This window comes from Aricia agestis, chromosome 5 (genome assembly GCF_905147365.1).
Source record: "Aricia agestis chromosome 5, ilAriAges1.1, whole genome shotgun sequence".
NCBI lineage: Eukaryota > Metazoa > Arthropoda > Insecta > Lepidoptera > Lycaenidae > Aricia > Aricia agestis.
This window is the reverse complement of record NC_056410.1, coordinates 766,677-790,093: the sequence shown is the minus strand read 5'-3', so window position 1 is coordinate 790,093 and position 23,417 is coordinate 766,677. Positions and strand designations below refer to the sequence as shown.

General features: G+C 35.9%; 1 protein-coding gene across 2 annotated transcripts in view; it reads right to left on the bottom strand.

Annotated features, from left to right (window-relative positions):
* Positions 1 to 578: 578 nt before the first annotated feature.
* The window catches only part of LOC121727435, a 75,092-nt gene continuing 52,253 nt past the window's right edge, over positions 579 to 23,417 (bottom strand). For both annotated transcript variants that reach the window (XR_006035670.1, XR_006035671.1), the window contains 3 exons: positions 22,850 to 22,907; positions 3,353 to 3,476; positions 579 to 868 (listed from right to left, as the gene is read on the bottom strand). The gene's annotated coding sequence lies outside the window, so the exon portion shown is untranslated. The remainder of the gene's footprint in view (positions 869 to 3,352; positions 3,477 to 22,849; positions 22,908 to 23,417) is intronic.

The window sequence follows — 23,417 nt, the reverse complement described above, 5'->3', positions numbered from 1 at the left end:
AAATTTGTTATAATTATTCTATATTTTAGTAATTTAAATAGTATTATTCTATTATATTTATAATATCTATGTATAGTATTATAACATTTGTATATTTGTATTATGCATATTGCATGTTAATCCTAAACATTTTTTGTATTCTTTTGTTTGCACATGCACGTTTTTCTCTACTGCAATATCTTCTTTGCTTGTGGTGCCTGGAAGAGATTGCTACCTAGTAATAAGGCCGCCATTGTGACACCTGAATATTTTGTCTTTTTTTTTCTTGTATTACTTTATAAGTGTGCACAATTTATAATATTTCATTCATTCATTCATTCATTCATTGTCAGGACTATAGTCCGTAAAGAGTGTTTACGTCACTCGGAGGTTGAAGGGCTCATGCTTATTTTGAAACTCGATAGCGTGTCTGTTCCCTCTTCACGTTTAAGCCGCTGACTCGATTTTGATGAAATCTATATACAAAAAAATGGAGTTTCAATTGTGCTAGTAACGCTAAAACTCGAAACGGCTGAACCGATTGGGCTAATTTTAGTCTTAAAATATTCGTAGAAGTCCAGGGAAGGTTTTAAAGTGACACGAAGTTCACCGGGACAGCTAGTTTGGTATAGATATACTTTAAGACCTATGCTAAGCATCTCTCTTTCAGGTATAAAAGTACAACTGGCTCGTAAGATGCAACGATATTGGTATGTCTAGTAGACTTTTACGATGCTTTGTAAGTGTCTTTTTTGCCTTCCTTGGTGGTAATGATCGCATCATTCTACGATTTATATGTTCCATTAGTTCCTGGACTAAGTATGAGTCTCTAGTTACTAGGTCATTATTTTTTCTCCATCAGTCTCTCTCGGCAGCATCACCACCAACCCTGGAATTGAGAAAATTTTACATTAGAAATATTACTTATGAGTTATGATTTATGAGTTATGACATTTCTTAAAGTAACTCAGAGATATCTATAAAATAACCTTTCAGATATTTTTTATACGTAAAATTAAACGACACCGAAATAATTAATCAGTAACTTTAATTTATCGTCAAGAGAAAATTAATTCTGCTAACAAAACTAACTCTTTTTCGGTTCCTTGAAAACTTTTAAAACATGTCTTATCCTGCGAAAAATCTATTGTTAAAATAAATTAATGTATTTAGGCCCAATTCCACCAACATCTGTTAGTGTTAACAGCTTTTTAAAATGTCATGTCTTTTCTTTTATTCATATTATGAAAAACGAAAGAGGTAACATGATACTAATTCTAGCTACAACTTTAACTGTAGTGTTAAATGTCTATCAATTCCCTGCTCCCTTGATTAGCGTCTCAAAATAATTGCAAGACGTCAATTTGAACGTGCTGTTAACAGCTATTAGGTAGTTGTACGACCTTTCAGAAACCGGTGGTATTTAAAGTGTTTTATACGGCGTGTCGGTAATTTTTATATTTCCACTTTTACGGCAGACTAATAAGTTACGCCATTAAAATTAGTCAACTTTCGTACTAATTAGCATATATCTATATCTGACAAATCCCTCGTACGGCAACAGGTGCTAGCACACGCAGTAAGTGCAGATCGTGGGAACTGCGCGCGCACCGCACCTGGCCCCAACGCCAAAAAACGCTAAAAAACGGAATAACAGTAATGTGCTGTTATGATTTATTTTTGTGGCGTTTTTTGCGATCCGGTTTCCTTATTTTTCGAGAAAAAATATATATCTATTGTGTGAATTTGAGGTGAAAGAAGTGAGACAGTTTGGCTTTTGCGAATTTGGCTTCTCTATATAAAATGGTCTTAAAATGTATTGTTGTCTTCAATTGAGCGTTTCATATAAAGCTAGATGAATGATGACTCGTTTAGTTTACAATTCCCACATATATTTTTTTTTAAAGTTGGACTGAGACTCGAGCAGGCGGTAAGCGATTATTGCAGCCCACAGCACTCGCAACACCGCTGAAGGCGGTTGAAGTTACATCTGTGACTCCTCTCACCTCTGGCATAATACTTCCTACTCCTGTAATCCTTAAACCCTTTAAACTGGTGACATCATTTACTCGGCGAAGTTTTTTGTAAGGCCGTGCGGTGTTTTATGTTTATTCGGTCGAACTGACCTTTTCCTGCTGTAGTACGAGTATGGGTCTCCTAAAGCTTTTACGATTGAATGAACCATAGGTATTAGGTACGTTAATAGTTATTTTATTTCCAATACTAATCAAGTCGTTGCCAATTCGGTTCAATCAGAGTAAAATAACTGAGAACCAACTATTTTAACGAGATAAAACAAATAGCATTCATAACTACTACCACAGAATATATAATAGCACTCCGTACTACTACTGAAAATGCACTGTATGTATATGCGTATGTTCCGTCTCATAGCTATGAAAGTCGATTCAGAAACGAGAAAATCATGGACCGCTATAAATCTAGAAGAGTAAAGGGTTATATGCATGTTTAGAGAACATTTGAAAAAAAAATATTCTGAATAAAAATTTTTGAGATTGACTTTGTGTATTTTTACATAGGGCCAAGAGTCAAGAACAACAAAGCATAAACTTATGTTTTGGCGGCGGGAACAACACGGGCTTCTCAACTATCGACTAGGTCCCACTAAATGCAGGTGGGGGTGTCTAGCACGCGTCTAGACGGGTGGGTGACGCGGGGGGGCAGGGAGAGAGAGAGAGCGGGGGGCGAGCGGGGGAGGGGGGCGTCTAGACGGTGATGGAATGGTTGCCGGGCCTGACAGACCGCTCAGCTGATAGCCAAGGCTCCGTTTGAGGAAATATTGATACTTAGGGACTAGAACTTTAAAAGGGCAAAGTAAATTATTGGCACCTTACATTTTTAAATTACCGGGAAAGCCAATAATAGGATTATCTTGTTGACAGATCGCTCAGCTGATAGCTGAGGTTCCGTTTGAGTACGTAATATTGGTATTTAAGGACATACCTAGTTCTACCCCATCGTCGGCATTTATTATTGGCACCTTAGCTTTCTGAAAATACTTGGGATACCAGTAGGTCGATTTTCTGTAGTATCTATAACCTTTAAAGTGATAATTGGGTGTTTATTTTAGTTAGTACTAAAATATAATAAAGTAAAACCCCTATTAATGAAAGCTCACTTAGCTGTGTGTCTGTCTGTCTGTCGCTGTGCACCAACCACCAGACTAGACCATCTCGGCCAAAGATATAATGTCTGCACAGGTGAAATTATCACAGATGATGTACCAAAACAGAGTTAAAATAAGTATTCAAGTGGGCAGCACAAGAAATTGGTGATAGTCTTTTTTACAGAACTCATTGTACGTAATTTAAATTGGACTAAGCTAAGATGAAAAGTAGAGAGTTCTTATTACCTGTACAACTTTCTTTTTCATCGTATCGTATAAGCCTGAAGAAATTCACTTCTGCTGCCCGCTCAGAAGTCCTGACGTGTTCGAACTCTGCTCTCGTTCGCGATGATCAGCATCAGGCCCGAACCTGAAAATCGATACGATAACAAATTCATTAACTGTCCAATTTCATGTTGCCGTAACTTCGTTTTGCAACAATTCATTTACGTCGCGACGTAAATGAATTGTTGCAAAACAGTTCCGGGATAATCTATCCCACGCCAAAGGATCATGGGCATTTTGGTATAAGTCTCAACAGAGATAAAATATATACCATTAGAAAACTCTTAGTGAGTAGGTAAAAAAGTTATATAGCGCCCAGCCCCTAGCAACTGTACTTTTTGAAATAATGAACAGTCAACGTACAAGGCCGGCGTTACCGACATAGTTTTTGTCGTCTATGTGGTAAGATTTATTTGCGCTTAGAAATTACGAATGTCTTGTCTTAGACAGTACACCTTAGATTTACGCTCACAGTAGTAGTTTAACCCCTCCCTCATACTGCTCACCCTTGGACGGCGGAACAGGTAACGATGACAGAACAGAAAATATAAATAGAAGATAAGTGTGTAGACATAAGACTATATAAGTGTATAAATTGTATTAAGAACATAAATCCCTCAACTTAAAATCAGGGACAAGAACATTATAAAATAAATAAATAAAAAAATCATCCTCGTTTGATGTGTAGGGGAGGAGGGACCTTAAAAAACTATATATTTTAAAGATCTTATACACCATTTTGTCGGCATCATTAATATGTGCATTCGAGCCGAATTACAGCTTTGTAGGTCCTATAGTCTCTGAGAAAAACCGCGGACAGACAGACGGACGGATGGAGGAACAAGCGGACGAACGAATAGACGGACAGACGGACAGACAGATGGACGGACGGACCGACCGAAACTATAATATAAAGGTTCCTTATTGACTACAGAACCCTAAAAATAATCATGCTATAATGTAACGTGATGTTATCAGCATGAAATGTATGAGCGCTGATGTCACTTTTAACATGGCTTTACTCAAAAAGTACAACGAATCTAGACAAGCGCCCTATTGGTCATTAATGTACATTGGTATACCTTCCTAAAAATATACAATCCATTTCTGTTGAGTCCTATACCAGAGCCCATACATTTTTGCCCATCATCATTTAATCGAAATCAGTAAAAAGGTAACACATAGAAAGAAAGAAAGACACTATCATATTTATATTATATATATCGTATTCATATTATACATGGGAGAGCCATGCTTCGGCACGAATGGGCCGGCTCGACCGGAGAAATACCACGTTCTCGCAGAAAACCGGCGTGAAACAGCGCTTGCGCTGTGTTTCGCCGAGTGAGTGAGTTTACCGGAGGCCCAATCCCCTACCCTATTCCCTTCTCTACCCTCCCCTATTATTTATTTATTTCTTTATTTATTACACTTCTTGCACATTGTACAATGGCGAACTTAATGCCATATGGCATTTTCTACCAGTCAACCATTGGGTGGTAACAGAGACAAAACTAACATCACAGGTGCTTTCTGTGTAGAAAAAAATGAAAACATTCAGATAAAACATGATAAAATATACTTTATACACTTATAAATATTATAATAAATACTAGACCTACTATAAATCCGGTTACACATACGCTTACATATACTATAATACTACAATATATTTTGTCATAATATAATATATAACTTATACATACACATAATATTATTATACTTATATATAAGTACAGTAAGTATAAGCACGTAAAGTGAATGGATTTAAGAGCTCATGATAGAGGCCCAGTTAGATTCGATTCGGTTCCTCTTAAATTTACGATAAGCACGATCCCTACGTTTCATTGCATTACGGCTATCATCCGTCAACCATGGAGCGGGTGGATGCTTTAACTTAATTCTTTTAACAGGCGCATGTTTATTATAAAGTTCAATAACATTTTTATTAAAGATCCTGACCTTTTCATCAACAGAAACGGCGTCAAATATTACCCTATTCCTTACTCTTAAAAGGCCGGCAATGCACCTGCAGCACTTCTGATGCTGCGAGTGTCCATGGGCGACGAAAGTTGCTTTCCATCAGGTGACCCGTTTGCTCGTTTGCCCCCTTATTTCATAAAAAAAAAAATATAAGTATTAATGGTTGGTTGTTTAAATATTTAATTTAAATTTTCAATTTAAATAAACCAATCATTTAACCTGTAAAGCTGTCCCCGATATCGCGAGCAACCTGTTGCGGCTGCCGGCTCTAGTAGCCTGGATTGATATTTAGATACTTGACAAAATATGTTCATTAAACATTTGCATGTCGATTAAAACGACAAAAATATGTAAGACACTTTTATGGCCGTTCCCAATATTTGATCTATCTCTGGTTTTGCCCTACTAGAGATAGGAATAGCTCACAATTGACATTAATGTCTAATGTGAGCTATTCCTATCTCTAGTAGGGCCAAACCAGAGATAGATCAATTATTGGGAACCGCCGTTAATGTACTGTAAACCATATTTTGGCAAATAAAGATTATGAATTATAAGGTCAATTACTAAATTGAATATTAATTATTAAAATTGGATTATTATTTTTTATTTAGATTAAAGTATGAAGCCTTTAATACTAACATTGGACTGGATGATTTTGGCAGCACCTGAATATGGTTGAGTGTAAGTTAAGAGGATACCACAGCGGCTAGAGAAATGAAAAAAAAGTACGTGTAATATCTATAGTTGTCTCCCTTACCTCAAGCCTATACCGCAGGACACGATAGAGACAACTGCAGAAAATCCAGAAAATCAACGATTCGTTGTCCCCTGATTCCTTCTCCAAAACTTAACCGATTTAAGTACTTTTTTCATTAAAGATTAAAAAAAGGCTTGAGCTGTGTTCCTATGTTTTGATTTTTTTGTATAATCTATCCAAATCTGTTTTCTGGACGTTTGAACACAGTGGAAAATCTGGCCATTTTTTTGGGTTTTTGAACGTTCATATCTTATTTAATAATTAAGTTATGAAAAAAAAGAAAACATAGGGACATTGTATTAGTGGCCGTAGATATTCAGGAAAAAAATTATAACTCTACTAGCATTATCCAGGGAGGAAACAGGGGACAACGTTTGTATGGAAAAAATGGCGGTGTGGAATCCTCTTAATAACACTCATGTTCTATGACTGATTTCCCTATGTATTACTACCAGCAACACATAATGCTAAACTAAAATGTAGTAATTACAAGCCTTTTAAGTTTTTAATTACTACATTATAGTTTTACTTTTTAAAATATTTCAACGCTTAATGTTATTTGCCGTCTCATCAAGTTATAAGCCTCATTAATCACGTTGACAATAATAGGACAGTGATTAGTGCGTCCTTACTCCTTGCGTATGGCGTAAAGGTGCGCGCACGCTGCGGGGCGGAGCGGGGCGCGGCGGGCGGCGGATGCGCCGCAGACGCGCTACCGGGGTCACGTGACGCTCTCGACTCATTGTCAATTGATCTATGATAAGTTAGCTGGCTATATCACTGACTACATCATATCACCTGAGCCCTGTTTAACTATCATGACAACTTTGTAAAAAGTTAGCTACTTGTAGGCTACTTAATAAGTTTTTTCTTAATTTTTTCACTATCTGTGTCTGATAGGTTTAATATAGTGTACAGTTGGGGCTGTCTAATTAGGGTATGTTATTCGAATATTCGAATACTCGTTTTAATTCGAATATTCGTCAAATTATTTTTCGAATAATTCGAATAGTAAAAATATTTTTTATTTTCGTTTAAAATGCTATCAAACATAAAATTAACATGGAAGAAGAACAAAATTAAGTTTATTTCAGAAAAATAATATTATTTATGAAAAGTCTGCATCTTAAATGATAATATTATAATATACTAGCTGTTGCCCGCGACTTCGTCCGCGTGGACTTTAGTTTATAGTTGTTACGGTACATCGATTGAGTCGTTTACGCGCAAATCAGAAAAGTATATTGTGTGGGAACCGTACATTTTTCCGGGACAAAATTAGTATTCCTTGTCCTTTCTCGAGACTCAAAGTATCTCCATACCAAATTCCATCAAAATAGATTGAATAGTTTACGCGCAAATCATAAAAGTATATTGTGACTGACTATGGAACAGGTTAGTCGGGCATGATACGGATTCCGGAGTGTTTTTTTTTGAGAACTTTGTATTATCCCGCAGGCAATTTAGCTATTTACACGCTATTGCCTTTCCAGTAGGTCTGAGAATCGGCTACTGGCTACTTTTTATACTGATAAGTGCATTTGTTGAATAAATAATACTTAATTATTACAACTCGAGACTGACGGCGACCATTGTTTATGCGACGGGATAACGTTAACGAGGGACGTTTCCATGGTACCGTAAGTACTTATTTAGTCACTTCAATAAAAAATTATGAGAGAAATACTTGATATTATGGCAAAGCAACGTTTGCCGGGACAGCTAGTTTAATCTAAATTAAAAGGCTACTGTTATAGAATTGAGAGACATATTTTATCATATTTAATTTATAATTTAGTCTATTTAAAAACTTGTAAACGTTTTAAAAACGCTATAATATACTCCGCGTAGCAGCTGTGTGAGTGCCCTGCCGCGACAGTCGCATTACGCATATAATATAACGACAGACAAACAATAGTTTATACATATTTTGTCCTTGTTATCACTGCGGTACTAGTTACAGTAAATCAGCAATAAATAATAAATACGTAATATACACAAATATAGATTTTTCATATTTCATGTAGACGACGCCCGCAACTCCGTTGCGCCAAAATTCGTTTATCGCGTGGGAACCGTACATTTTTTTGGGATAAAAAGTATCCTATGTCCTTTCCCGGGACTCAAAGTATCCCCATGCCAAATTTCAGCAAAATTGGTCCAGCGGTTTGAGCGTGAAGAGGTAACAGACAGACAAACATACAGATAGACAGACAGACAGACACACTTTCGCATTTATAATATTAGTATGGATATGGATTGAACTATGATTAAATAATTAAAATTTATCTTATGTAGAGGCGCAAGTCCTAGATTTACAAACTCCAAAGTTACTTAAAAACTTTTATTATTTTTAAGTACCTTTTAAGATCGTCGTTCAAATACTACGCAAATGCTTTGACATTAGAATTTAATAACGTAGTTAATCGGTCACAGTGATGAAAATGTCGGTGAAGAATTAATTGTATAGTTATAGGGTTTGATCACACGTAAGTAACAGCTTAGCTGTTAAGCTTGAAGTACCGAATTTCGTTTAAATGTCTCCCGCCAGTCGTGTCGGTCGTCCGTCCCACTGGGTTATGAGAGTAAAAGGAATAGAGAGTACTCTTGTGTACTGCGCATACACTTGGGCATTATTAAATATTATTCCTGTGTAACTTCAGGACTGGTTTGAATAAAGCCGGCCGGTTACTATTATAGTAATCTTATAGTGATGCTGTTTTTTCTTAGCGGTAGGAGCGGTCTATTAATACGGGCCTAAATATCGCCTGTACTAGTTACTAGGCAGTACGAGGTATGGCCACAGTAAGGGTCTGGAAGGCGGAACTCGGCGGGCTGAGGTTCGCAGAAACCGCCGCCGAGCCGGTTATCAGTAGCGACGGCGGCGGCGCGGGGCACGAGCGACGGCGATTAAAAAATGTTCAGAGCCGAACATAAAACCTCATTTGGAAGGCGAATTATAAAACTTTAATATTGTAAAAAAATGTTAAAATGCCCTCTGGATAAGATTATAGAATAAAAGTGTTCGCCGTAGAACTGCTACGAGATCTCGTAGCACTTGTAGCACTCCGTTTTAATAGTATGGAAGATGATTTTTTGAAGTGACTGTTATGACTGTTATTGGTTCTTCTCGCCGGGATAGTTCCCGAACCGGTGGTAGGCACCGTAGCTAATATTAACATTCTGAAAGTATTTTCTTAAAATCTACTCAGAAATAAAACATTTTTTATTTTATTTTATTTTATTAAATGGTATTTATATTTGTTGAAAAACAAGTAAATAATTATAAAATGAAGTAATTTATAACTTGCTAAAAGTATAACTTTGTAATGGCTCGCGAAACGTATCGTATAAAATAAGTTTTGAAAACAAACTTATGACTTACAAATAAAGTATTTCTACTTAGGGCCTGTTTCACCACTTCCTGATAAAGTGCCGAAAAGGCTATTCACAACTTTTCTTCTGTCAAGTTAATTGGTGGATAGCCTATTCGTCATTTATCAGGAAGTGGTGAAACAGGCCCTTAATCAAGTATAATAATTATAATAATAATTGCACGGTAACACGGTAAGGCCTAAAACCTTTTTTGTTTGCAGTCATGAGTAAGTGTCTCTCGTCGCCCGTGACTTGTGTCGGTACAGCGAGCGTCCGGTTTGCCGCTGGTGAAAAAATGTCTAGCCGCGGTCTGCGAGCGCCGCGCCACACGACATCATCATCATCATCATCAACACCTATTCATCATCATCGACATCACCTATTCATCATCATCAACATCACTTATTCATCATCATCAACATCGTCACTCACCCGACTGAGTTTGGTTTGTAAGGGTTGGACTTTTCAAAAGTCAAAACTTCTTTATCATATTTGGACGCTGTTAAACATTCGTGTACTGACCCACAAAAAATACATGTTGAGTTATGAATGGAGTTATGTTCTTTAGATTTCTTAGAACAAGACTGCATTCGTAACTCAATGCGTAATTTTTTTGGGAGTTAGTACACAAATGCTTAACAGCAACCATTTAAGCGTTTGATTTGATCATATGAAGTTGACGTTCGACTTATCTAATGTCAATTCCATTCATTTTTATTGGCGATTCAATAAAGGAGCTTTAAAGAAAACGTTTTGGCTAAGGGGCTCGATCTATAATCTCTAGTACTTAATAATAATTAAAAGGACGCTGGGAGAGTGTACCTTGAAAATCTACGCCTGCTTTTGCTCTTTCGGTTTTCACTTCTACAGCCACTCGCGGAGTGCAAGCAGATTTTAATTTAGAAATTAAATATTTCATCCATTCGATTTTTAGTACACAGTCGACAGACCGACCTACGTACGAAGCATCTTGCCTTTTAACAATATTCGCAAGACGGCACGCGGTGATAACAATGACAAATAATATCCTTAATTCATGTAACATTTTAACAATACAACGTTTAAAAAATCGCTGGCAGTTTTTAAGCCGTCGCTTTGTGCCAACATCCCTTTGCTTTGTGCGGCAGCTGAGGTGTCACTTCCCGGTGCTGGGGTTCTTGTCTGTTTGTCTGTCTGGAACTACAGCGAAATATTACTAACTATTATAACAGACACACTTTTATTTTAATATTATATAAACGAAAGTGTGTCTGTCTGTTATCTCTTGCTTTCTGTTGTCTGGGTGGCTGTCTAGGTCCGTTGCGAAAAAAATCTGTTTTAACTAAAATTCGATGTTGCTAATTCGCTTTTAAACGAATTTTAAGGAGGAGGTTCGGCTGTGTACATTTTTCGGACATGACGGACGATATAAAAAAAAAAAACTAATATTTACTGAGCACAAAAAAGTTTTGCTTTCTAGGGACTATATTAAAATCTTTCTAAAAGCTGGTTGACGGTACTTAATAATTTGTTGATATTACTATTAGCACGATAACAAATTGGCATGTCATTATGCCACTATTATAATATGAATAAATAAAGCGCTCTAAGTACCTGCTCATGAATCAGTTCCTGGTCGAAGTTCACTCACTTCAAGTGTTTTAGCGAAAATCGAGCCCCAGCCTAGTCTAGCTTCCTAGCCTAGGTCCACTTATGTGGATTAGTCAGGACTAATCCATATAATATATGATATACAACCCAGGGGTTAAATATGATATTATATCATCTCTTTCTGTATTTATGATAAAAGTAATATGATATTTAGCGCAGGCTTTACCCAAGATCCATGGTAGTAGAATTTAACGACTAGCTAAAAGCCGTGCTTTGTGAGAGCTCGCGTCGTCACACCTTGACTGACTGATGATAACACATCTACATAATATAACAATGAATTTGTTAAAGCAAAAATCAATCGGCGTGATAGTTTTTCCGTAAAGTACCACAAAATGTACAGGTTGTGGATGTGGGATATACTAGGACTCGCTTCTCTTGCGTAGTCAACGTATTCATATCATTAGTCATGTAAAGTCTTTAACGGTTACATTACAGTCGGCGCACACTCGCACAGTTGCGACTCGCTGTCGAGCGCGAAAGCAACTTTGATCGCAGCGGGTGTTAAATTAATGAAAAAAGAGCAAAAAAAAATTCGCTCGCTCACGATTTTTTTAGAGTTAAAAATAGGGTTGGGCCGGGGGTAATTTTTTGCGCGTATCGATGGTATTGATTGATTTTTTAGCGCATTGTCCCGGGGATTAGGGTTACGCCGGAAGGGGTGGTATGAAAGACGACTAATTTTAAAAAACACCGTTTTTATGTCAGAAATACATCTGCCGTTTCGAGCGTTTTGTGCGTTTTACGTGAAATTATCAACGGCAGGCGGCGCGCGGCGCGAGGGTTCACTGTTCCAATCCCACCAATTTTATAACAGGGCTACAACTTAAATCCATACTAATCTAATAATAACAACTGAGAGAATATGTTCGTTTACAAGGATGCTTCGAACCTGCTGGACCAATTTTGATGAAAGTCATAGTCCATAGATTTAAAGAAAGATGAATAAAGGCTACCTTTGTTGTGGGAGAATGATTATAGTATAGAAAGCAATAGTTATGTATTTAAATAAGAATAAATATTTTTAATCTATAGTTATTTTTTCAATCGGAACATCAAATTTTCTTTAGGTAATGATTTAATGAATAAAAAATCATTTCCATAAATCAATTAATTATATTATTAGGTATTTAAATGATGTAGAGAGTTCTCAAGAGATATTCTAATAATCAGTAATATATTCATTTAATATATATTTTAACTGCTATAAATAAAAAAAGTGATTGTATACTTGTCTGCCTTTTCCTTTTCGTGTCTCAACCGCTGAACCAACTTTAATAAAATATGGGGTACAGCAATTATGAATCCCGAACAACTTTGTCACGTCATGGGCAGTTGCAAACATTTTTAAAATATAAATATAAAAGAGCGTTGAAAAAGCAGTAGAGAATTAATGTGGGTGTATTCTTAAAGTAAGGAGTATAAACTATAGGCTGAAGCAGGCGTGGGCAGTTTTAAGAACCCTCACAGTTTAGACTAGACTAACAAGACTAAATAATATCAGACAAAAATAAACATTTAATTGGATAGAGAATTATATATAATGTAAAGCTCCATTGGTAATAGTGAGAAGAGACTAGATTGTCGATCAAAAACGTCCTTGATAAAATATCAGTGTATCTCTTTTTTTGTAGCATTAGAATTTAGATTGTTTTTAACCGACTTCAAAAAAAGGTTATCAATTCGACACTTATGTATGTAATTATTACAGAACTGCCCAATTTTCGTATAATATGTTAGTCTATATCAGCGTCGGAACAAATGTGCCAAATTTCAAAAGTGTATGACGTATGTACTATGTATGTATGTATGTTTTTATGTTTGTGTTTGCATATCTCTGGAACTACCATACCGATTTCCTCATTTTTTGTTGTACTAGAAATTGTATAATTTAAGGAATAGTGCAAGTTTCATCAAAGTTAGTTCAGTAGTTTTGAAGATAGGCAGTTTTAATTATTATCAATTACGTACAATTTTGAAGTCGATTTATATTTTTAAAATGCAGTTATCTGCAACTTTGTTTGCAATCGTATTTTTTTTAGAGGCAAAGTTTTTTAATTCTTGCTTCTCATTTTTAGTGACATTCAAAAAGGGAGACGAAATTTGCTTGTAATTATATGTAGTTTTTGGGAAACAAAATAATGCAGTTTTCGAGGACTATTATAGACTATTATAGATTGGTTGATCGATATTTCACCCCTTATTTATATTTGCAGCCGTTGCCGACAAAACGTTTACTATCCAAGATTGTCTCCTTTAAGTACCTCATAGTACCCTATGTCAGTTCGACAGCACGTCACAGCTCATCTCATTGGCAGCAACAAGTGTCCCCCTCTGGCCACCACCCCCGCTCCCCCGCGCCCCGCCCCGCGCTCGCCCCGCTGTTTAGCATATAATACTATCGAGTGGCACAAGTCACAACAGAGGGGTTCTAATTTGACCTACTTGCAACTTACATATTTTCCCCCGTCTACTTGTTGTGACAACTTCCTAGTGATGAACTTGCCACGTGGCACGCCGCACGGGCACGCCGCACGGGCACGCCGCACGGGCACGCCGCACGGGCACGGGTCACCACTGAGACTGACGAGTTGAATTCTTTTTCAGAATAATTACAATTCAGTTATTTTCAAGAAAATAACAAGGTGTTATAATCTATATGAATAAAAATGAATCCATAATATTTCCCTTGGTCACGACTCACAACATCACACGTAAACGGCTGGAACGATTTGACTGAAATTTGGTATAGAGATAATTTGAGTCCCGGAAAAGGACATAGGATACATTCCGTCTCGGAAAAAAGTACGGTTACTGCACAATATACTTTTATGATTTGCGTGTAAACTATTCAATCCATGTACGGGAACAGCTATAAACTAAAGTCCACGAGGACGAAGTCGCGGGCAACAGCTAGTCTATCTATCTATCTACATATATAAAACTCACAGGTGACTGACTGACTGATTGACATAGTGATCTATCAACGCACAGCCAAAACCACTGGACGGATTGGGCTGAAATTTGGCATGTAGGTAGATGTTATGACGTAGGCATCCGCTAAGAAAGGATTTTGATCAATTCTATCCCCAAGGGGTCAAAAATTCAAAATAGGGGATGAAAGTTTGTATATAATAATACTTGCTAACGCGAGCGAAGCCGCGGGCAAAAGCTCGTAATAAATAAATGTGAATCGAAATATTGGGGACCAAATTATATAATTTTACATATTCTTCTTCGTGGAAAGAGTGTCTTTTAAGATTTAGGACAAGTATTACTTTAACTGCATTTGCATTGCATAGTCGACAATTATTATTAATGAATTTTATTATCGGCTCTCGAGTCATACACTGCATCTACTAACAATCATACACTATGAAAATAACACATAACATAACAGTAGAGCTGTTCATTTTGGACTTGTGTGTCCATACTATTTACTAAACTATATTATATTAACTTGTATATAATATTATAAATGCGAAAGTGTGTCTGTCTGTCTGTTACCTCCTCACGCCCAAACCGCTGAACCAATTTTGCTGAAATTTGGCATGGAGATACCTTGAGTCCCGGGAAATGAAGTGATATAGGATATAGGATACTTTTTATCCCAAAAAAAAGTACGGTTCCCGCGCGAAAAACTAATTTTGGCGCGGAGCGGGCATAATCTAGTTAGCAATAAATAAAAGTCGACGATTTAAAATCTTCCTATCCTCTACCACTAGAGAAATCCTTTCCTAGTCGCTACTAGCAAGACTTGCTAGTAGCGACTAGGAAAGGCGACTGTTTCCTTCGATGTTAAACGCTAAAGGAAACAGCTCGGTAGATAACGTTGATACTGATGATGAATATAGTTCAGTATAGAAAATGGCAAAACCGTGGGAATCCGGCGTGGGAGAAAGACGGTCAGTTCAATGGTGGCGGTGTGACGTCACACGTGCTCATTCACTCGCGTGCTCTACCTGTACTGCCGTAATGTAAGTATGCCTATAGTCTATGGAGTAACGCCTCCGTGGTCTAGTGGTTAGAGCGTCGCTCTCGACTCCGGAGGTCGTGGGTTCGAATCCCGCGTTGGAAACATGTTATTTCCGAGTTTGGTTAGGACAATGCAGGCTGATCACCTGATTGTCTGACAAGTAAGATGATCCATGCGTCGGATGGGCATGTAAAAAGTCGGTCCTGCGCCTGATCTCTCGCCAGTCGTGTCGGTCTTCCGTCCCACTGGGTTATGAGAGTAAAGGAATAGAGAGTGCTCTTGTGTACTGCGCACACACTTGGGTACTATAAAATTACTCCTGCGTACCTGGTCTGGTTTCAATGAAACCGGCCACCGTCACCGAAACCGGTGTGGGGAGTATTATTATTATTAGTCTATGGAGTATTTATTTGACTTGGAAAGACAAGATTTTCTGGTGCAGGAGGACTGGATTGAGTTCTTAAAGGAGAGGTTAACGTAAGTTATTTAGTACTTCTTATCATACTCAAGGTCCAAGGATAGAATTAGTCATCCTTTTGACTACAGAAACAAATAGTTGGTATGAAATTCTGCAAGCTATTTGTATTTTTTGCAATTAAAAAGATGAAAATATTTAATTCTATTTCTATTTATCCACAATGGTTTTTAGGGATGAGAAGCAACAAGAGTTTGTGGAGCAAATTTAAAGCGTGGCCTATGTGGGGGGGAGGATGTTATCACAGTAGAAAGCTTTCAACTGATACTAAAGAATAACGTGGTATAATTTTTCAAATTTATGAAATGACTAGTCAGATATACTGGTCACGAAAACTCATTAGTATTAATTGTAGATGTGCACTAGTCTGTGCTCCTTTGGTTTTGCACACTTTGATCTATGTTATAATAAAACTTTGTGAATAAAATAGCTATAGTATTAGAAATAATAATATATTGCTTATACTCTTTAATAGCGCTGCTTAAAGTGACCTCTGCAGAGTGACTAAATTACTAGTAATAATGAGAAAAATATACCTCTGCTTAATTTTAATGATAGTAATTTCTTTTCTTTTTGGGTCCTGCCAAAATTTTGATATTTAAAAGGATAACGGTCAGTAAAAGTTCAGTTTAGGTTTTAGAACCGCTGCTCTATAGGCATGAACTATGTGTACTCTAACTCTGTCTAACGCCAGGTCCAACAGTTTAGAGATTAGCTCTTGGGAAGTCGTGGGTTCGATTCCTGCGGTAGAAAAGTGTTATTTACAACTTTGGTTAGAACAATTGGTGTAAAAGGCATTATAATAATTATTATTTAGATAATATAATTATAAGTTTATCGTGTACCATCCATGGAACATGTTACACCATCATAGAAACTGATTCATAAGGATCTTGGTGACCTACGTAAATTGGATTGAACCATGGGGTAAAAAAGAGGTGCTAAAATTGGAAATGTAAATTGTGATTAGTAGCTATAGTATAGTAGCTATAGTATAGTAGCTACAGTATAGTAGCTATAGTATAGTAGCTATAGTATAGTAGCTATAGTATAGAAGCTATAGTATAGTAGCTATAGTATAGTAGCTATAATAGTAGCTACAGTATAGTAGCTATAGTATAGTAGCTATAGTATAGTAGCTATAGTATAGAAGCTATAGTATAGTAGCTATAGTATAGTAGCTATAGTATAGAAGCTATAGTATAGTAGCTATAGTATAGTAGCTATAGTATAGAAGCTATAGTATAGTAGCTATAGTATAGTAGCTATAGTATAGTAGCTATAGTATAGAAGCTATAGTATAGTAGCTATAGTATAGAAGCTATAGTATAGTAGCTATAGTATAGAAGCTATAGTATAGTAGCTATAGTATAGTAGCTATAGTATAGTAGCTATAGTATAGTAGCTATAGTATAGTAGCTATAGTATAGAAGCTATAGTATAGTAGCTATAGTATAGTAGCTATAGTATAGTAGCTATAATAGTAGCTACAGTATAGTAGCTATAGTATAGTAGCTATAGTATAGTAGCTATAGTATAGAAGCTATAGTATAGTAGCTATAGTATAGTAGCTATAGTATAGAAGCTATAGTATAGTAGCTATAGTATAGTAGCTATAGTATAGAAGCTATAGTATAGTAGCTATAGTATAGTAGCTATAGTATAGTAGCTATAGTATAGAAGCTATAGTATAGAAGCTATAGTATAGTAGCTATAGTATAGTAGCTATAGTATAGTAGCTATAGTATAGAAGCTATAGTATAGTAGCTATAGTATAGAAGCTATAGTATAGTAGCTATAGTATAGAAGCTATAGTATAGTAGCTATAGTATAGTAGCTATAGTATAGTAGCTATAGTATAGAAGCTATAGTATAGTAGCTATAGTATAGAAGCTATAGTATAGTAGCTATAGTATAGAAGCTATAGTATAGTAGCTATAGTATAGAAGCTATAGTATAGTAGCTATAGTATAGTAGCTATAGTATAGAAGCTATAGTATAGTAGCTATAGTATAGAAGCTATAGTATAGTAGCTATAGTATAGTAGCTATAGTATAGTAGCTATAGTATAGTAGCTATAGTATAGTAGCTATAGTATAGTAGCTATAGTATAGTAGCTATAGTACAGTAGCTAGTAGTATCTACGAAACTTTTTCTTCGTAGCACCGTTCGTAGGTAGAGATTAATTATTACTATTACACTCAGGACTTAGGATCCTTTATTAATTATTTTACTCACTTAAAGTTCAGTTACGATATTTATACCTCTTAAACATAAAATGTTCAATTTTAATCGGGGTCTGGAGATGTAAGTGTAAAGAATGTTCTCAAAAATGACAGGGGAAACACTTTTTTTTTATAATACGGTCATCGCTTGTTATTTTATAAAACACAGTTATTACCGATTACCATATGTATCTCTCCTAATAGAGAAAGTGTTAGCAACTTTTATAGTTATTTTTATCAATAATTAAGTTTATTTGAATAATTTAAACCATATTTTATAACATAAATAACTTAAAACAGCTCCTAGTTTTTTGTCTTCTGGCCACAATTATTTTACATCTAACAGGACTTTTATTCCAATTACATAAGGATCACTCTCGAACAGTAAATATAATGGTAGACAAAAGCTGTCAATCTTCTGTCAATCTTTATTGGAGAGTCTCTTAAGATGGTGATGATTATGGTCATATTACATTAATCTACAACAATATTTAAATTGTGTATAATTGATAAGATATTTCTTCAAAATATTTTCTAACGATATAGTAACTTTTATGTCTAATTTATATGCTGTAACTAGACAAAGAATTTCGCATAAAATTTACCTGAACAGTAACACATTAAATTAAGCGCAGACGGACGACAAAAAAGCACATTAAAGCTCACAGTTATCTTTAGTTTCGCTAGCGGTGTCTAGACTCCAGAACTCTAGATCCACTACACTATTACACTGACTATATTACACTAAAGACTTTACATTACACTATGAAGTGTATATTACACTGAAGACTACATTACACTTAAGACTATATTACATGATTACACTGTACTCTACCTTACACTTTTGCACTCGACTTTACACTCACTACTCAATACAGTTAGTTATTACAATATTCTGTCTGCCTGTACGTCGTTTGTACTACAAATTACACTATTCTGTACGACTGTACATAGTCTGTAATACGAATTACACTATTCTATCCAACTGTACATCGTCTGTACTAGTTACACTATTATGTCTGACTGTACATCGTGTGTGCCGTGAAAGTTGTGTATGTGCGGCGCGGCGGGACGCGCGGTGTCCTCTCGCGCCGGCTATCGACTGAGGAGCCGCCAGCGACAGCCTTCCACTTCCGTCGTCTGATCACCCTTACGCCACTGATACAATGACGAGCGGAATCTCAGCGTTTTTATAAAAACTACAGAAATACGAATTAATATTGTGTTTAAATACTGTGTTTTATAAAGTTTTATCACATGCAATTCGTTTTCAAAAGGGAGACTTTCTATACGAAATTATTTCTAACTCAAAATTACTACGATCGATAGAGAAATTATGAATCAAAAGTTTGTTCCATCTGCTTTTACAATTTGTTCTCATAAATTTGGTCTGAATCTCAGGAAGATAATTTCGACTCAATACTTCCTCAGCAAAATTGTACGCAATAAAATAGAGTTCAAAAATAGAGATTATGATTCTGCACTTCGATGAATACACCAATTTAGTATATTAGGTATATAGTTACAAATTTGAAATTAGTATTTACTACCTATGAAAAATAAAAATAAATTACCTCATTAAAATAGGAAAACTAAAAAAAAAAGGAATTTTATATAAGTTCACTAAAGAACGAAACTCCACGTTGCGATACTTTTGCAAAAACTTGTTGTGTATACCGCAGCGTTTTCACTCGGCGGTGTATCTCGTCATTATCTGGCTAGCCGTTCTATATAATTGTGTACATTAAACCCTAAGGTGTAATAACTTTTAGCCATGGCTTCTTACAACTTATTACTCGCGCAAACGATCAATTTCACTATTTCTGTTACATATACGATGTCTATAAACATTTTATGTGTTAATGAAACTTTTTAATCGGGACTTAACGCGACTTATTTAAGTAGTAATGCTACTACGAGTACGTCGAGACGTCGAGAGAAACGTCGAGAAAAAGTATGTACTCGTAGTAGCATTACTACTTAAATAAGTCGCGTTAAGTCCCGATTAAAAAGTTTCATTATAATGCAACGCGAAAGTTTAAAATGTTATTTTATGTGTTACTTAGTATAGAGCTTCTTAATAAATTTTTAGCTATGTAGCTATTAAGTCGCATTTGTATATTGAGATTCACATTTAATTATCGCTTACAGAGATATTTAATGATTACTTAACTTTAATTTAATGAAGTTTTTGAACTGCATTTTCTTTCAAACTCTTTATTAAAGTGAGGTAATTACGAGACCTCTGAGTGTGGCCGTTTGAAAGTAATTAAAAGTATAAAAATTAGGATAAAATATAATGATCTAAAACACAAAATAATGTTTAAAACTGAAATTCATTAAAAATTAAAGAGCTTCCTTTAGATTTGTCGAAACCAACTACACTGACTTATATGAGTGTCTGGGCGTCGAACCCGCTACCCTCCAGAGTCCAGACGCCCGCGCCAGCTCTAATAGGATTCTTATTACTTGGCTCGAAACTCGCGAGTCGTGCTGAGCACATCGATTTTATACACTACCGATGTCTACAATACTAGATTTTATTTGTAATGTTGCCCACAGATTCGGTACACCACTTTTTGACTTCTTTACTCGGCAGTAAGGTTCAAAAGTGGAGTGGAATGCAAAAATTTTTCAAAGAATGTAAGCTGGGAAGCCTTTGGATTGCAAGATCTAAACTTCGTTTGCGAAAAGGTTTTCGATTGACGTCGTCAATGACTTTCATTATACATTATTATTTTGGTTCTTGTATACATATTACATACTGGCTAAGAGCTGAGCTTTGTGCGGGCTCGCGTCGTCACACCTCGACTGACTGATGATAACACATCTACATATAAATAAAAATTACTATGTTAAAGCACAAATCAATAGGCATGACAGTTTTTCCGCAAAGTGTACCTACCAACGTTCAGGTTGTGAGATATACTATCACACTATGCGAATATAGTAAACCCCCTTCATACAATTAGTATTATTATACTAATTATATCTAATCAGACACATGTATACATTTACGTGACTAATTCAGATAATAATTGAAAATAAATTTATACATTTTTTTAAAGGAGATGGCTGATTATTCTACTGCATGGTTTTTGTATATTTCGATCCCCACTTAAGTAAAAAGGAAAGTTCTCTACATGTTTAACTTTTAACACTGATAACATAAATTATCAAATTTTATCACATATCGAAGTCGGAGCTCTACAACAGCGTAGTCGTGAAATAATATAAATTATTGTCTGTAATAAAGTATATATTATAAACTCGCGTGTAGTGTAGACTTGTAGAGCCAATGTAGATGTTGAGCTATAAATGTAGGGCCAGTGTAAATGTAGAGCTAGTAATGTAGAATCGGCGTAAATGTAGAACCAATAATATACAGTCGGTGTAAATATACAGCTAGTAACGCACAGTCCGCTTATGTAGACTTACTGCCGCATTCAGAGTAAAATGTAATTAATTCAAAATTTTGACATTGGCCCCCTAAATTATGTGTCAAACTCTTCATTAAATTGAAGGTTAATCATAATTAAATGTCTCTCACTGCCGCACTCAGAGTGAAACATTAATTACTTACTTAAATGTAAAGGTAACGATTTATCTCCTCGATGTTAAAATCGAACGTCAAATTGTACGTGTGTAGCAATATCGCAAAATATCGATTGGACGATTTTCTTGACGATCGATAGAAACGACAAATTGTCCCGTGTATGGGCACCTTTATGAATTCAAAATTTTGACATAAGCCCCATACATAATCTGTCTAACTCTTCATTAAATTGAAGGTTAATCATAGTTAAATGTCTCTGGGTACGGCGGTTAGTAATGTACAGTCAGCGTAAATGTAGAGCTAGTAATGTACAGTCGGTGGAATATCAGTGTCGCGTGTAGAGCGCAGTGTTGGGGCAGGTCGCGCGCCGAGTGCCGACTCCGCGCATTGCCGTCGTTGTCCTAGGTTAGGTCCTTTCAGTTATGTAATTCCAATATTATACGTTTCAAATTGTGGCTGTCTTTATGTCTGTACTACCTCTTCTAGGCGATCTCGCTGAATCAATTTCAGTGAAAATGGATATGGAGATACTTTGGAATCAAAAGTAAGGACATAGCATAGTTTACCCCGCGTAATACGATTCCTGGGAGATCGTTTCGCAGAGATCTTGGAGTTCGTAGTTTAAAACTTACTTTATATTTCCATTGATGTGTTAAAAGATGTCGAGGTGTTTATGCACGTAAGACTGTCAAAAATTAACAATCTGGGACGCCGGAAAATTATTAGATTAAGGGCTAGGAAAACAAGGAAACAATGAACATACCGTAATGCAATTATTTATAACATAAGTAAAACAATTTTATGTTATAAATAATTGTAAAAAATATGTAGGTATATTGCCTACTATCAAATATTATGTCCTCAGTATAAAAAAGTCTGTTAAACTAAGTTCGCTCCGAGATTTCGTAGAAACACATTCCGTACAGGAAGCGAAACCGAGATAAAAGAGATTGTCTGTCATATGTGTTAATCCACGCTTGTTGTCTTATGTGTATTAAATTAGTGTGTACTCAATGATTTAAGTCAGAACTTACTATATTATAATACAAATTGATAATTGTCCCTATAGTTATTATAATTTTTTTTCAATATAAAACTCGCATATAAGGATAAGGGTATGATAACCACAATTATATTATACATTATAATACATAGTGTTTAAACACAGTGGATAATAAAAACAAGTTTAATGGCTTTTTCCATTAGGTTACTTTTTCAATAAATGAAACAAATAGGTACACATATCTTATTTTGCTTATCCGCAGCACAAATGTTTTTATTTGTAACAGGCTAAATAGTAAGAACTTGTATAAATTCTTATAGGAACAAAAATTTCGTCTACTCGTCACTAGATGGCGTTGTTTGGTGTTTCTTATTAAAATCAAATTTTAACTAATTAAAAATAATTCAGTGAGTGATAAAGTCATTAATAAAATCATTAATAAAATTAGCACTTACACTAAACGCCCTCCTGATTTCCATGTCATTTCATGCTCTAATGCTTGGCTGATCTCATCTGCAAAAAAAAAAAATATTTAAGACTAAAATAAAAATAATGCTGTTTATAAGTTCAAGTGGAAGTTGGGATACTTTTTTTTTATGAAATAAGGGGGCAAACGAGCAAACGGGTCACCTGATGGAAAGCAACTTCTGTCGCCCATGGACACTCGCAGCATCAGAAGAGCTGCAGGTGCGTTGCCGGCCTTTTAAGAGGGAATAGGGTAATAGGGGAGGGTACGGAAGGGAAAGGGGAGGGTAGGGAAGGAAATAGGAGAGGGTAGGGAAGGGAAAAGGGTAGGGGATTGGGCCTCCGGTAAACTCACTCACTCAGCGAAACATAGCGTAAGCGCTATTTCACGCCGGTTTTCTGTGAGCCCGTGGTATTTCTCCGGTCGAGCCGGCCCGTTCGTGCCGAACGATGGCTCTCCCACGTCAAAATTATAGCCCTTGCATAAATGTTCTGAAGAGAAGTTAGTTGAAGAAGTATAACTTCTAATTAATTACAGATGTAAAGATTTTACGTACA